This window comes from Trachypithecus francoisi, unplaced genomic scaffold (assembly GCF_009764315.1).
Source record: "Trachypithecus francoisi isolate TF-2019V2 unplaced genomic scaffold, Tfra_2.0 Contig01461, whole genome shotgun sequence".
In the NCBI taxonomy this organism is placed as follows: domain Eukaryota; kingdom Metazoa; phylum Chordata; class Mammalia; order Primates; family Cercopithecidae; genus Trachypithecus; species Trachypithecus francoisi.
In genome coordinates this window covers 12,110,216-12,127,114 of record NW_022681433.1, presented here as the reverse complement: position 1 = coordinate 12,127,114, position 16,899 = coordinate 12,110,216, and the positions used below count along the sequence as shown (strand labels likewise).

Here is a 16,899-nt window from a genome sequence, read left to right as displayed (position 1 = left end):
TTTAAGTTTTGATTTGATTTATAATGTAATATTCCAGAAGGATTATGGAGAGAAAAATCTACTCATGTAGGTACATTTTAATAACATTTAAAATAGGCATGAACAGAATATAAAGCTGCTCTGAAGAATGCTGGAGGTTTGGAGTGAGGGAGGATCTACCTTATGCTGCCCTATAGGTCCTTTCCTTCTTTAGCTAAGTAAGTCCATCAAGACCTCTGCACCATGTTGCGATGGCCTTCAAGACCGAAGTGCTCGCCTGTAGATAAATGCTATCCCTTTGTTCTCCCAGGAAAGAACTCTTTGACAAGAGACATATGTGCCTGACAGATTGCTTTCTTTCTCTTCATGGGTACTGGAAAATAAAGGGTCAGAAATGTCAGTGGAAACATAAACAGCCTTAACAGTATTCAAGGCAAGGGACTGCTGGGAATAGGGTCTATTATGCTTAATCTCTAAATGCTTTATATATAAACTGTATGGAACTGTCCTGTGTCCCTGCAAGGCCAGGTTCTCTGGGCTGCTCTGCTTGAAACATCACGCTTTCTCAAGGGAGAGGAAAGTAATGCATGCTATAGATAGATTGTTTTTCAGTAGTCAGAGATAGGAGCAGCTTGATAAGTTAAAAATTTTTCTTTTTTGGCTGGGCACGGTGGCTTATGCCTATAATCCCAGCACTTTGGGAGGCCGAGGTGGGTGGATCATGGGTCGAGAGATCGAGACCACCCTGGCCAACATGGTGAAACCCTGTCTCTACTAGAAATATAAAAATTAGCTGGGTGTGGTGGTATGCGCCTGTAGTCCCAGCTACTCAGGAGACTGAGGCAGGAGAATCACTTGAACCCAGGAAACAGAGGTTGCAGTGAACTGAAATAACACCACTGCACCTCCAGCCTGGTGACAGAGCAAGATTCTGTCTCAAAAAAAATTTTTTTTTTCTTTTTTTTGGAAATCTAACTTTTGGAGATTGTCTCCTCCTAAACCTTCATGGATTGTATTAGAGAGGCAGACATGCAGCAACCTTGACTGGCTGGCCTCTTCCATCTGCTCTGCTGGAGGCACTAGTGGGATAGCCAAGTGCAGGCTGCTGCAGGGAGGAGGAGGAGCCGGAAGCCCAGCTAATCCATCCCTCAGGTGGGTCCAGGGAAGCTCTAACTGGATTTTGCTCAGTCAGACCTTGGCAGTTACCCCAAACTGTGTGATCAGTGATGACATCAGAACCACAGTTAGGCATCCCTTGTTCATATGAATTAAGAGCACACTTTTCCCTATGTCACCTGCATGTGCAGCTGCTCCCAGCAATACCTTTCGTTTTGCAGATACAGATTTGTGTTTTTTAGATTATGTGTCTTCCCCAGTAGTCCTTGACATTGATATGGATAGCGACGCCCCTTGCCATCCAAGCCTAGTTGGTTGCATATGCCCCATGCTTCCTCTACTGTTCATCTACTCTTACTTTATTTTTGGCCAATTTTATTTCTGTGCAAATGGATATTCATTGCTGGCTCTCTACCTGTCTTTCCGCTTCTGTTCTTCTGGGAAGAGTAGTTTTCAGAGCACCTTGGAGCAGGGCAGTGTTCCTGGGACTTGGTTTACAGCGGGGATAAGGCATGTGGGTATGTTTTGGTGGGAAGCAATAGAAAGTATAAAATATTCCTTCTTCTCCTCTTCCCCTTAGGAAAAATGAGAGTTGGCAGGGTGCTGCTGGGGGCTGGGTATGCCTGCTTCTTTGAGAGGCTCTGGGGCTCTGCAAAGGATAGGGCCCAGGTACAAGAGCACTGAATGCTTAAAACTGGCTCTAGGCCGGGCGTGGTGGCTCAAGCCTGTAATCCCAGCACTTTGGGAGGCCGAGACGGGTGGATCACGAGGTCAGGAGATCGAGACCATCCTGGCTAACACGGTGAAACCCCGTCTCTACTAAAAATACAAAAAAACTAGCCGGGCGTGGTGGCGGGCGCCTGTAGTCCCAGCTACTCGGGAGGCTGAGGCAGGAGAATGGCGTAAACCTGGGAGGCGGAGCTTACAGTGAGCTGAGATCTGGCCACTGCACTCCAGTCCGGGCGACAGAGCGAGACTCCGCCTCAAAAAAAAAAAAAACAAAAAAAACAAAAAAAAAAAACTGGCTCTAGGCTCTGGGGAGGATGGTTAGACGTTCCTGTGTAAGCTGAACTTGGCAGTTGTATATAGGAATGGAGAATGTGTGTTGTAGTTCTCTTTGGAGTCTGTCAGGGTTGAGGCAAGACGGTAGGCAGCTGAGCAGGTGTGGATGCAGCAGAGCAGAAGGAACCTCCATTGCTTGTTACCTTGTGCCAAAATAGTTGCACCAGAGCTTATTAACTGAAGTCCCTGTCTCTGAATCCCAGCTTCATCTTCTACCGCTCACCCCCTGGTGCTTTATTTGCCATTAACTTCAAACTTTATATGGTTCTAGGATCACTTGCCATATTAGTGCATCCTTGCATTGCTATAAAGAAATACTTGAGACTGGGCCATTTATAAAGAAAAGAGGTTCAATTGGCTCATGGTTCCATAGGCTGTACAGGAAACATGACAGCTTCTGGGGAGGCCGCAGGAAACTTTCAATCATGGCATACAAGGTGAAGGGGAAGCAGGCACATCTTATGTGGCTGGAGCAGGAGGGAGAGAGAGGGGAGGTGCTACACACTTTTAAGCAACCACATCTCTCAGTAATTCACTCTCGTCATGACAACAGCAAGGGGCATGATGTTAAACCATGAGCAACTGCCCCATGATCCAGCCACCTCCCTCCAGGCCCTGCTTCCAACGTTGGGGATTACAATTCCATGTGAGATTTGGGTGGGGACACAGATTCAGACCGTATCACCTGCTATGCCCCTTGGCTTTGTATATTGTAGATCCCATCTCCTTGTCTAGTTTATGTATCCCCATAAAGGTTTTCTGTGTACCATCTTGACCCGCCGTGCTAAGCTACTTCTTTTTTGGTTCCACTTGTGTATCTTGGACAAACTTCTATTGTATACTTTTCATTGTGTATTATTTGTTACCTGTCTCTTTTACAAATTTTGACAGCAGAGAATAGACTATGTTTTCTGAGTTGATTCTTCAGAACCAAGCATTGAATCCTTGAAATTCATGATCTTTTTTTTCCCAGAGTTACTTTCTTCTCTACCGTAATAGAAGTTTCCTTGTACTTCTCCTACATACAGTGTGGACCTTCAGCCGTACGTACACAAGCGTGCACACACATGCTGTATTAAATCGTAAGTTCTTCGAAGGCAAACACTTCTTTGGATCCTTCCATAACACCTTGAACATAGTAGGTATTCAGCATATGGCAACTGAATTGACTCTAAGAAATTTATCAAATGAAAATGAAAATTTAAGTAACTTATGTATTTTATTCATATTAACTCTTAAATGGATAATGGCCAACCTCCCTGTTATTAAATATAGTAGCTATTTACTTCTCTCAGTGAAACCACAGAGTTTAGGAATAAGAGTAGAAAAAAAATTAGGTATGAGGTGGTGCTAGAAAAATATGATCTTATGAATAATTAAATCTTGTGGAGATAATATGAAAAAGAACCAGAAGATACACTTGACTACTTTAACACAGACAACATAACAGTGACTTAAAGAAGATGGAAATCCTTCAGTATTGAAACAAAATTGAAAAAAAAAGAAGATGGAAGATGTGCTTCTCCCCACCCAACAGTCCAGTCGCTGGGGGCCTGGGGAGGCAGCTCTGCTCCAGGTTCCTCTGTCCTGTTACTTGGATGAAGTGTCTTGTCCTGCTTGGTTGAAGCTGACCTATGTTCTGCATTCCAGTGTGTGGAAGCCCAGCTGCTTCCTTTTAAGGATTTTGTACCTTGCAATTGTATATGTTGTGTCCTTTTATGTACCTATGTCCAGGATATATCATGTGGGTTACCCCTGGGCTGGGAAGTGTAATGTCTGGTTGGGTGGTCCTGGATTCAGCTAGAACTCAAGGGGTTCTAATCTTTAGATGGGAAAGGGAGCATGGATACAGAGGGACAATCAATGTCTCTGCCAAAGTCAGGATTTTGTTTCCATATCAAGGACTCACTTAGTCTGCGGAATTTATTTATGAACCTCTCATTCATTCTTTTCCTATTTGAAGACATACTGTGGGCAAAGTACTGGGGATACAAAGATCAACAAGACATAGTCTTGGTACTTGAAGAATGCACAGTCCCAGAGAGGAGAAGGGCCATCAGCAGGCAGTTTTTCTTTTTTTTCTTTTTGCTCTGTCACCCAGGCTGGAGTGCAGTGGTGTGATCTCAGCTCACTGCAAACTCTTCCTCCTGGGTTCACACCATTCTCCTGCCTCAGCCTCCCGAATAACTGGGACTACAGGCACCCGCTACCATGCCCGGCTAATTTTTTTTTTTTTTTTTTTTTGGTATTTTTAGTAGAGACGGGGTTTCACTGTGTTAGCCAGGATGGTCTTGATCTCCTGACCTCGTGATCCACCCACCTTGGCCTCCCAAAGTGCTGGGATTACAGGCATGAGCCACCGTGCCCGGCCAACTAGGCAGTTTTCAAGCAAGGTGGAAGGGCAGTGATAGAAGGGTGTACGTGGAACACAAAGGAGGGCCCCTACCATGGTGAGGTGGGGCAGGGGAGCCGAGGAGGGAATGTGATGCTCAAGGAGGGATTTCTGAAAGTGCTGAGCCTGGAACTGAGCCTACCTATTAGGCACTAGCTAGGTTGAGGCTGAGGTGGGAGGGGAGGGCTTTCTGGGTAAGGAGGACAGCAGGTAAGGGGGCCAGGTGAGAGGCGGGAGTACAGGTGTGTGCGCCCTAATGCTGTCCTGGGGCCAACGGATGGGGGGTGGCAGTGTGGGCCACAGGCCTGGAAAGTCAGGAGGGAACATGGTCACATAGAATTGTATATCCTCTGGGGAGCCAGACTTTTCTGGGGGCTTCTCTGAGGGCTCTCCTGGTATTCTGAGGTGTATCTCTTTGGTATACAAGGTGGTTAGTGTCTCTCATCTGTGACAAAACATGTAGCAGTGACCCTGGTCGCTATTGTAATTCAAAGTGCCCCTTGGTTGAGGATTACTACCAGGGAGTGCCGTTAGGGAGTAGACCTGGTAGAGGTTGTGTTTTAAAGCCATCCTCTGGTGGCCTTAGGGAGAATGGCATTAAGAGAGCCAGGGGCCGGGCGCGGTGGCTCAAGCCTGTAATCCCAGCACTTTGGGAGGCCGAGACGGGCGGATCACGAGGTCAGGAGATCAAGACCATCCTGGCTAACATGGTGAAACCCCGTCTCTAGTAAAAAAATACAAAAAACTAGCCGGGTGAGGTGGCGGGCGCCTGTAGTCCCAGCTACTTGGGAGGCTGAGGCAGGAGAATGGCCTAAACCCGGGAGGTGGAGCTTGCAGTGAGCTGAGATCCGGCCACTGCACTCCAGCCTGGGCGACAAAGCAAGACTCTGTCTCAAAAAAAAAAAAAAAAAAAAAAAAAGAGAGCCAGGACTGGATGAGGAACCTCATTCTAAGGCCGTGGGACTAGTCTTGGACCATGCTGCTCAGGACGGGTTGCAGACTGCTGTGTGCCTTCCACCACAGCAGTTTGAGAAGCCCTGGGCTGGGGACAGGGCCCTGGATCTGGCCGGGGGTGGCGTAGGGGTGCTGCAGGGCCAGAATGGTGGGAGATGGACCCAGGCTGGAGAGAATGTCAGGGACGCTCCCAGCTGGGACTCAGATGAGGTGGGGCTGCTGAGTGAGACTGAAGAAAGATTCTCCGGTTTAGAGGGTGATGATGACTTCAGGTGTCATATCTGAAGTGAGGGTGTGAGCAGCTGGAGGCCGGATGTTTGTTTTACGCTCAGGAGAAAGATTTGGCCAGAAGATGGTAGATTTGAGAGTCAGCAACATACGTAGGTAGTGGCTGGAAGCTTGAAGGTGCTGCTTCCAGGGGAAGCCATGGGCCCTGGGGGAAGACCAGTGTCTAGGGGCTGGGCAGAGTCAGCAGACTGAAGGGCCATACGGAGGGATACAGAGAGGAGGGGCAGTTTGGGATGCTGGGGACCTGAGGACCGGCCTGTCAAATCACCATCAGTAATGCGACATTCTCCGGAGAGGCCTCAGAGAGACCAGTCTCAGACTGCCTGACTAATCGGGATGGCGGCCTGTGCACTGACCTCAGGATGCATCCCACTCAGTGTGCTTTGTTGTTGCTGGCACTGCCGCTGTTGTTATTTGTTTTTAATTGTGATAAAAAACACATAAAATTTACATCTTAAGTGTACAACTCAGCAGTGTTAAGTGGAATCATGTTGTGCAACAGATCTCCAGAACTTCTTTATCTTGTGAAACTAAAATCTGTACCCATTGAACAACATTCAATGCTCCCCATTCCTCCCTCCCCCAGCCCCTGGCTACCACCATTCTATTTGCTGTTTCTGTGAATTTGATTTTTCCAGATCTCTCAAAGAGTGGAGTCATAGGATATTTGTCCTTTTGTGACTGGCTTCTGTCACTTACTGATGCCTTCAGGGTTTATGAGTGACTCTGTGTTGTTGTAGGTAACCTCAGTCCACTGTGATGGACATTTTCATCTGTAGGCACCTGTTTCCTCGGATGTTCATTTGGCATTTCACGTATGCATCCCCAAGGTGTACTGTGTCCTTCAGTGTATCTGTTCTGCCTTCAGACTCCAGAGGGAGGTGGGACCTGTTCCCTACTCCTCTTTGCATCCCCCATAGCATGTAGTGGATTGCCAGACACACACAGCATTAGAAACTGTATTTCCATTGATTCGTTGTCCTTAGCTTTTGAAGCTTAGGAAATAGCTACATTTCTTTAAAGTATTTGACTTTTTAGTGCTTTATTCTCTGCATCTATTTAGCTTTATAACACTTACACTTACTTTTTATTGTCCTTTATTTGCAATTTTCTGTTTAGGCAACCTGTTGAATAGGGGACTTAGATTGCCACTAGGTGGCAACATTGGTTTTACATTTAAAGGCACGTAATTAACCAATATCGTTAAGCAATGCACCCCCTCACCCCCAGCATTTAATTTCTGTGATAGTAAGTAGAGCCTAGACTAAAGCAATAAGGAAGCTTCCCTTTAATTATAAGATAGTCTGTTATTGTTGTGAAATTTTTTGTTTGGATGAAGCCAGCTAAGAGTACTGAAGTAGGTATGACAAAACTTTAATTTGCTCACAAGATCCAGAGTGAGCTTTAGAGCTTAAGTAATTTCATTTTTGGATTAACAAGTCTTTTGGAAGTTGAACTGTCCGGAAAGATTTTAGGGTTTGCAATTATACTTGATTCTGGATCATTTTTTCTTTTACAGAGTTTTTTTTATGGCACATGTGTGATTAAAAGTTGACTTTATTCCATGAATAGCACTCGAGAGATCCATGAATGGGGCCAAGTGCTGTGGTTCACGCTTGTAATCCCAGCACCTTGGGAGGCCAAGGCGAGCGGATCACCTGAGGACTGGAGTTCAAGACCAGCCTGGCCAACATGGTGAAACACTGTCTATTCAAAAATACAAAAATTAGCTGGTCATGGTGGCAGACTTCTGTAATCCCAGCTACTCTGGAGGCAGAGGCAGGAGAGTTGCTTGGACCCAGGAGGCGGAGCTTGCAGTGACCCGAGATTGTAGCACTGCGCTCCAGCCTGGGCAACAGAGCGAGACTCCGTCTCAAAAAAAAAAAAAAAAAAAAAAAATTCCAAGAACAAGAATGGCTGACAGCTAACATAGGGTCTGTAGACAATACTTAGGGGGCAATGATGAGATAACTTGACCTGGAACTAAATGAAAATAGAGAAATAAGATCAACTTCTGAGAATTAAATGCTGAAATTCACAAAGCATAGGGAGGCAAAATCACTTTAAAGAGGCAGGAGGGCTCCTCAGTTAAAACCTAGGTGGAGGCTGTTTTTTTTTTTTTTTTTTTTGAGATGGAGTTTTGCTCCTGTTTCCCAGGCTGTAGTGCAGTGGTGTGATCTCAGCTCACTGCAACCTCTGCCTTCTGGGTTCAAGCGATTCTCCTGCCTCAGCCTCCAGAGTAGCTGGAGTTACAGGTGCCTGCTACCTTGCCTGGCTGATTTTTTGTATTTTTAGTAGATACAGGGTTTTACTGTGTTGGCCAGGCTGCTCTCAAACTCCTGACCTCAGCTGACCCACCTGCCTTGGCCTCCCAAAGTGCTGAGATTACAGGTGTGAGCCACCACACCCCGCCTGCTGGAGGCTGTTTTAAGAAATGGACATGCTCAAGAAAGAACTGGTGACTCTGTCAGCTATGGGAGCTGAGAAAGGGAAAAACTAAGAGGCAGAAGTTGTCGGCGTCCCAGTGCTGTTGTGGGAGCAGGAGCAGGCTGGCTCCTCAAAGGGGTGCCTCAGCAGCTTGGTGTGGCAGGTATGCACTGTGCCTATAAGGGACAGGATGTCACCTGGAAGCTGTGTCTGTAAGGGACCCTCATGTCACTTGGGACCCCAACTATGAAGCATGAAGGTTGCAATTTTGGTTTCTTCATCAATTTGCCCACCATGAACGTTCATAAAAGTTGCTTGGTGAGGCAGAAGTCAGCAGTAAGTTTTATCATTTGAATATTTATCTGATAGCTCAAAATATATATTCCTCCCACAATACCAGATGTCTAGAACTGCTGTTTAGTCATTACTCTGTCAGGTTGCACTTGACTACAAAGTCTGCCAAAAAATTAAGGTGCAAAAATTTAATGATTTCAGTGATTATGCATCTATTTCCAGCTATTCTTTTTGCTTAGGCAAGTCATTACCTATACCTGTTTTACCTCAAGATGCTAAAATGCAGCCTTATTAAAAACACAAACATTTTTCATCATTACAGCGTGAATATAAAAAGAAAGAGCCTAAATTAGCTTTTTATCTGACATTTAATACTGTACGTGGAGTCGTTAGTAGAAGAGTTAAACTGTTTCCCTTGTTTTCTACAGCAAGGGTCATTGTAAGTAGTCATTTCCATCTCCAATTTTGAAGCTTATCATGCAGTTATAATGGTGCTGAAGTTGATAATTATATGTTCTTTCCAATCGATAACTCAGCTGACTTTATCAGGTTCTGTTCTATGTGCAGAGTATCATTCTAGGCTGCTCTGGCACAAAGGATTAGAAAGGAATTTAGTAGAACTTGTATTCTCGTTTTTATAAGGTAGATGGTAACTATTTCGTAGTGTAAATGAGTGTATCATTAAGCAGAAATTCTAAGTACAGAATCAGTGTTTTAAAGGATCTACTCAGTAGGCCAGACGCACCTGTAGTCCCACCTACTCAGGAGGCTGAGGCAGGAGGATTGCTTGAACCTAAGAGTTTGAGACCACCTTGGGCAACATAGCAAGACCCCATCTCAAAAGAAAAAAAAAATTGACTCAAAAAGTATTAATTGGGCATCGATGGTTAGATTAGTCCTTTTTGAATACAGAAAGACATGTGTAGAAAACACATGGGGGCCTTGAGAATGACGATACGTCTTTGAAGCTGTATAGCAACATGTAAAACGTTTTCAGCTGACCCTGTGCTAACTGTGCATGTGAAGCCTGAGAGGAGAATGAGGGAAGACTTTTGTGAAATCACGTAGGAAAGACAGGGAAAATTAGCTGGAGGGCATAGGTTTAGAACATAGTTCTGGAAGATGAAGACATGAATTGCCAGAAGGTCTACTTTTGAGATGCCAAGTAGGAACTGGAATTTGTAAGGGAACAGTTTGTGGGATGAGTAAAGTGTGTATTGGGGGTGGAATGTGATCTTTGTAGATTGCAGCGAATGGAAAGGAGAGTTGGTGAGAGTGGGGATGTGGCTGATGATTATGGCTTCCTAAATGCAGATCTGCACATAGAAGACTGCAGAGTTTGAAGAAGAGCTGTTTTTTTCCCTGTTTTTTTCTCCCTGTGGAGGGGTAATATGAAGTGATCAAGATTGACTATTTAAAGAGTTATGCGAACAAAAAGCAAAGTGGAGGTGAGGCAAACAGATACCCATAGGGAGAGTTTGTGCAATGATCTAATAAATCACCTGCTTGAATTTATTTTGTTCAGATGCCTATTATGTGCACAGCATCTGTGTCAATTATGATTTGACTTCTTTTTTTAACTTAACATTCCTTCTTGAGTGGATATTTGTGTAAACATTCTTACATTAAATATTTTGTTTGTTACGTGAAACAGGAGAGCAAACAGCTCAGGCTCTAGAGATGATGCTCTTAAGTATCTTGAATTTATGTTGTGATGGCAAAGCTGTCACCTGAGTGTTTTTTTTTTTTTCCTTCTGGTTCCTGGGGTCTAGCCACCAAGGGGATCCCATGTGGAGATAATCTTTCCTGTAGTTTCAAAAGCATATTAACACCTGTCTAAAACCATTATTGTTCTCCAAAGGAACTTTATGTAAGATTAAATTGGAAACAATGAAGGAGAGAAGATAAAGCATAATTGCATTGCTTTCAGTAGGTTCTAATAAAGCAGGGATCCGGGCATCATTTGAAGACACTAAAGTAGGAACTCAGCACAAGGCCACGGTCCTGCTTGCCCAGGGAATCACTTTGGATGGGGAGCAGAGAAGTCAGCCGCTGTAGAAGGAATATTTGGGGAGAGGGGTAGGACAGTGTTTAGAATTAAGGCAGGAGCTGAGAAATAGGCAGAACCAGAGATAAATTATGGTTCCAGGCAAGGCAACCTGCAAATACCACCCCGCTCTCCCGACCAAAAAAAAAAAAAAAAAAAAAAAAAAAATCAGAAATCAGGATGCTTAAAAGGGTTTCATTATTGGGGGCAGAGGTTGGAGGGGTCAGAGGTTGGATTACATTTTCTGCATTAGACCAAATGGAGCTAACCTAGCTGCTTAGAGACCTCTATCTATACTCTCCACCCCGAACTATATAGCTTTTGAAGAGAACTGACGCTTCTAATTTTGTAGCCTTTTGTGGTGAGACTATAAACCCTTTATTTAAAACCTGGCATAATCTCAACCTTACAATTTTTTTTTTTCTGCTGTTCGCAGAAAGTTTTGGAAATCACTATTTTTCTTGAGAAGAGTTAGGGCCTTGCCTCATTAGTTTTTGTTGTTGTTGTTGTTGTTGTTTTAAAAAAAAAAAAACCTGATTTTCATTTGTTAAGCCAGAAGAGCTAGCAAAGCCTTTCGTAGATTAGTGTAAAGAAGCTTGATAAAGATGGCCTGGTGTTTTCTAATTTTAGAATTTTTTTTATTCACAGGGAGACTCTGTGAGTTATTTCATTAAAAGGTTAACTTTGGGAGTCATGAGTGATTTATTTTGCCTCAGCTTTTTGATGCTATCATTAAACTTTTCTTTTGAAGTGAAAGGAGTTGGATGCTTAATAGTTTACTAAAAGTTTTATTTTTAGAAATTGATAGGCATTCATTGTATTTTTATTTCTTAAATTTGATACTTTATTACATTGCTGTTGAATGCAAATGTATCGAGCCATTCATTCAACAACTATTGATTGAATACTTACTTTGGGCAAGGGCCTGGACAGGATGCTCCAGGAGAAAATAGAATTTTTTTTATACACATTCTCTGACTTCAGTAACACTGTCCTTTTTCACATACACAACTAGCATTCTTAGAAACATCTTTCATACATGTGTGTCTATATATAACTTCATGCATCACAGGAAATAGAACATTGAGACTCAAGGCCAAGTTGCTCAACAGTAATGAAATCTGCATACTATTTGGAAGGCTATGTCATGACCTTTTGTCTCTCTTTGGCTGCCCAGCATTTGAACCCCTTCACTTCCTGGAGAGGTCTACACCCTGTGTCTGGAGGGAGCTGGGGCTTGGCCCATGAAGGCAGACAGAGGCCAGGTGCTTGAGGTTCCCAAGCTCAGGGGAGGGTGGGCCTCCCTTCCAGCATGGCATGTTGGATGAGTATGGAACTGGAGACTCCAAGAAGAAGGTAGCTGTAGACCTCCCTCCTCTGGGTGTCTAGTGGTGATGGTGGAGGCCAATGCAAAGCCAGCACATGAAAGTGTGCAGAGGAGGTGGGGGCTCCATGAGCATGATGCCAGTGGTGTGTGATGTCCAGCAGGGACGGCCTCTCCAGGGTGTAGGTCAGTGTAGACTCTGCCATGCCCAGTGCCTATTGCTGGAAGTGGCACCTGTCCTCCAGGAGGCTCATTCTAGTGGAGGGAGCTGATCATTCCACTGGTTGAATTGCTGTATGAATCCGTACAAACATGGCCCCCTGAGAACATAGGCAGGGAAAGCTGCGACCCCATCTGGAAATGCCAGTAAAGGCTTTTTTGTGGCATTTGTTCTAAGCCTTGAAGAAATGTAGTATGAGTTTGGTAGACTCCTGTCTTGGGCAGCTTGAGGACTGTCACTGAAGGGGGCAATACATCGTGGGTATCACTGGAATTAGGGAATGGACGAAAGAAAGAGGATGAGCTACCCTCAGCTAAGATGATGAGTTCATTTTTGGAAAGGTGGCGTTTGAGGGATTAGTGAGACATCTAGTTTATGGGCCCAGGGTTTGGAGTAGAGAGAGTTGGAAACTACAGTAGTTATTGTAGCTTTTATTGAGTGTTCATCATCATTTTACTGAGTGCTCATATTGGTACAGTATGCTATGCTGTTTTCAAGCATCAGTTCATTGAACTCTATGAATTAGTTGCTGTTATTCTTGCCATTTTGCAGAGATGAAACTGAGGCTTAGAGAGATTAATAAAATAGTTCCTTATAATCTATATATAGTTCTATATAGTTCTATATAATCTTATATAGAATCTTATATAGTTCTATATAATCTTATATAGAGAGATTAATAAAATAGTTCCTTAGTTCTGAGGGGATCCAAAGCTTATTCTCTCTGCCTTCTTCCTGACACGCAGGTGGGGCCATGATCCCTCGTGCAGCAGACCAGTGTTGATTGGTAAACAGTGTCCTGTTCAGTCTGTCCCTTCATATGGCTCTGTCATTATGGCTTCTATCCCTGACGTTATATTGTAGATTTGTTTGCTTGTTGCCTGTCTCCCTCACGAGAACATGAGATCCAAGAGGGCAGGGACTCTGCATGTCTTATCACAGCTGTTCACTGTATTCCTAGAACAGTACCTGGTACATAGTAGTTGCTCAAAAAATACTGCAAAATGGATGATATTGTTAATAGTCATCACATGCTTACCACATGCCAAGTGCCTGGCATGTATTAACTCACTTGCTTCCCTTTGCCGTTGTCATCTCAATTGACGGAACGAGGTGGCAGAGCCCCAACTAGGATAAGAAACTCACTCAAGTTGCTTGGCTCAGAATAGAGCCAGGATTCAGAGGAAGGAATTTGGCTCCAAAAATCAGATCCTTAAATACTGAGCTTTACAGCCTTTTGTGAGCGAATGAATTATTAGTTAAAATAGCTTTGTATGAGCTATAAAATGAACTTAGTAATGCATTTCAAAGTAAATTGTTCATAAAAATAAAAATTTTAAATAATGAGGTAATATTTTTTCTTGTTAGGAAAGGACGTTTAATGATTCAGACAGGTATCCAGAGAAATCTTTTGTTTTTTTGTAATACAGTCTCAGATTCCTAGAAGGTATGTTATTATAACATCACACATAATCTACTGGGGGCCATAAATGAATACTGGATTTCTAAAGGATAGTAAATCTGTCTGATACATGTTGCAAATAGCATGTTACAGATCTCTATTATCCTCATAAGACATACCTACCTCTTACAGAAGAAACTGTAACAATAAACAGATGTTAATTTTTACCATGATTTATTTGTTATTCTAAAAGCTCAGTTCAATGCCTTAGAATGATGTAATAGTTGGAATTTAGACATGCAGTTGAAATTGAATCAGTCTTAAAAGTTCAGTTTTTTAGAAGCTTTGCCTAACACTGAACCAATGTGCTGATGTTACCTTCTAATTTAGCATGTAGTCTGAATAATAAAACTGAATGAGACCATAAACCCATGTACTTCTAGGTTTAGAGGAGAAGTTAAGGACAAACGACAAATACTGGCAGATAGTCTGTTGACAAGGGGAAGACCAGCAGCATGTAGTTTAATTGTTGAATTATTTCCAGACATACAGAAAAACTAAAATGGTTCAAAACCAGATCTGCTGAATAATTAAGATTATTTATGCTATTTTATATATTCATCTATTTTAATCCATGTTCAAATGTTAGCTTTTTCGTTCATACTATTAACAATTCTAGATATAAATCTTTAATGATTTCCCCTCCATATCAAGAGTAATGGCCCTTCTCCATTCTAAAAAATATTGTGAGAATACTCAGCTGTGATATTGGAATCAAACTCCTTTCCTAAATGAGGATGATGAATATGCATAAGAACCAACTAATGAATTAGAATGTTGGTTTTAAATTTGTTTGCTCTCAATAATTATTAGCTGCTTTAAATATGAATTCATGACTTGATAACAAATACGTTCCAAGGAAGTACTGACTGAAAGTTCACTAGGCTTTCTGTCTTCAAAGTGATTATGATACCAGTGAATGCTGATGAAGGCAGACTTTGATTCAAAGAGATAAATACAGTTGACATTAAAGTTTAAATTATTGCAATCAGCCTTTTCATTTTCTTTCCCTTTTCTGTAATTTATCCATATTTGATCATTTGTATTTTTAGCTCCTTTATGTCTGCCTGTTAGGGCATTATCTCATTATCGAGAGAATTTTGAATTACCTTTTAGGTTTGAAATAGTAGCATGATTAGGCATCATTTAGATTGACGACAGTTGTTGCATGCATGAATGCTTTACTATGTCTTTATTCCAGACAACTCTTGGTAATGTTGATGTAACATTTTATTATTTTCGCCTTGAATTTTAATTTGAAAACTATTTTTTAGTTATTCATCCAGTTACTTATTTAAAAACCTGCTTTGAGCCAGGGCACGATGGCTCACGCCTATAATCCCAGCACTTTGGGAAGCTGCGGCCAGTGGATCACCTGAAATCAGGAGTTCAAGACCAGCCTGGCCAACACGGTGAAACCCTGTCTCTATTAATAACACAAAAATTAGCCAGGCGTGGTGGTGCACCCCTGCAATCCCAGCTACTCAGGAGGCTGAGGCAGGAGAATCACTTGAACCTGGTAGGCAGAGGTTGCAGTGAGTCGAGATTGCGCCTGGGTGACAAGAGCGAAACTCTGTCTCCACAAATAAAAATAAAAACTTGCTTTGAATCTAAAAATGGTATCATTTAGTGACACTACCTTTAAGGAGGTCTAAATCTTGTGATGGCGATAGAGGGAACATAAATTATTACAATCCTTAGTGGTAGGAACTGAGATAAGATCATTTGATAGAAAGTTTTATTGCACCCTTTTTGATAATTACCTTTAAGGTGCTACTACATGTAAGTGTAATATTATATCTGTTTGGGTCTCTGTGTGCATACATTTATATGTGTATATGTATGTATATGACAAGAATAAAAAGCTCTTGGGCATTTTTGGGGATTAGTAGATTAAAATTTATTTATAATTAAGATGACCTTGGCTTAATCAAGAGTTAATCGAGAGCAGGTTTCTGAGTGCCAAGGTAGCACCTACTTTGTATTTTTGAGTACTCACCTTTGGAGAGTGTTATTAATAAGGCATGCTAGCTTTTGAAGTATTGTTATATGGAGATGCAGAGAGACAGATAATTTGATCTTGTGTTCACCAACTGAAGCAAATATGAAATCTAGTATATGATTTAGTAAACATATAATGGAGCTATGAGTGAATTTAATCTACTGATAATCCATAGAGTTTATTTCAATCTAGGATGTGATTCCTTGTTTGCACTACCTAAACCTTTCCCTCCGTCGTTTTCTGCTGTGGCAGAGTTACTCATAAGCTTGTCTTCTAATCTCTCCCAGGAAAGTGCTCTTGTAGCCTTTCTGCTGAGGTTGCTGTCCAGGGATCAAAGGAAGCCTTTTCTCAGTTAATAGCTGTCGACGCTACTTTATATATATCCTATAACTAGGAAGTATAATACTTCTTTGGAAGTAAATTTTTGAGGTGCATTCATTTTCCTTCAATTTTTAAAAAACTTAGCTATGTTTAATTGAAGGATTTTTAAAGCATATGTCTCATTATTACATCATCTTGACACAAATATTTTCAATTTCTGGTTCCTCTACTCTCTGTTCATTTAGGATTTTGTTTTATTCTTGGAATCATGTCTGATTTTTTTCTATTAAACAAAGACATTTCCATTGTTATAAAGTTTTTGGCATAATTTTGATTGATACATAACTCATTAGCTACTTTTATGTAAAACTTTAAAAAGTATTTGCTATGTTTTTCTTGTCTAGCTCAGATTTGCATTCACCCATAATTCCAAAGTTTTACACAAATAGTAACATCATTAGTTTCTTTACACATGATTTTCTGCTCTTATGTAATCCTTCATGAATATATATATTTGCTGGAATTTTTAAAATACAATGAAAATTACTGCATAATTCAGAAGTAACTGTAGGAAGGCCCTGAATTATTTATATTGGGTAACTGCTAATTCAGCCTTAAGGTTCACTCTTTCTAACATACCACATTGTTTGTCTTATTTAACCTGTGATTGCTGTTTTTTGCATTTCATATTTGTATATGGAAAATAAATGAGATTTACTTGAAATTTAATTCCAAAGATTTATATTAAAGACTATTCTCTTCTTAAATAATACATATCTGAACTTTAAGACTGCTGTGAAATCCACATCAGTGCAGTAATATTTCAGATAGTTAGGTACTTCTTCTTGAATTCTTTTGTCTGTAATGGTTACTAGGAATATAGTTTTATAGCTAGTATAAAACACAGGATATAATAAAGTTTGTTGGGGGAGGAGGTTTAAGCAAATCAGATACGAAATTTTTGACTTTTGGCTTTTGTAACAGCTTGAAATATAGCGAATAGTGTTTTAC

General features: G+C 41.7%; 1 protein-coding gene across 3 annotated transcripts in view; it reads left to right on the top strand.

The window, feature by feature from the left end:
- The window catches only part of B3GLCT (beta 3-glucosyltransferase), a 122,169-nt gene that overhangs the window by 31,376 nt on the left and 73,894 nt on the right, over positions 1-16,899 (top strand). The window lies entirely within an intron of this gene.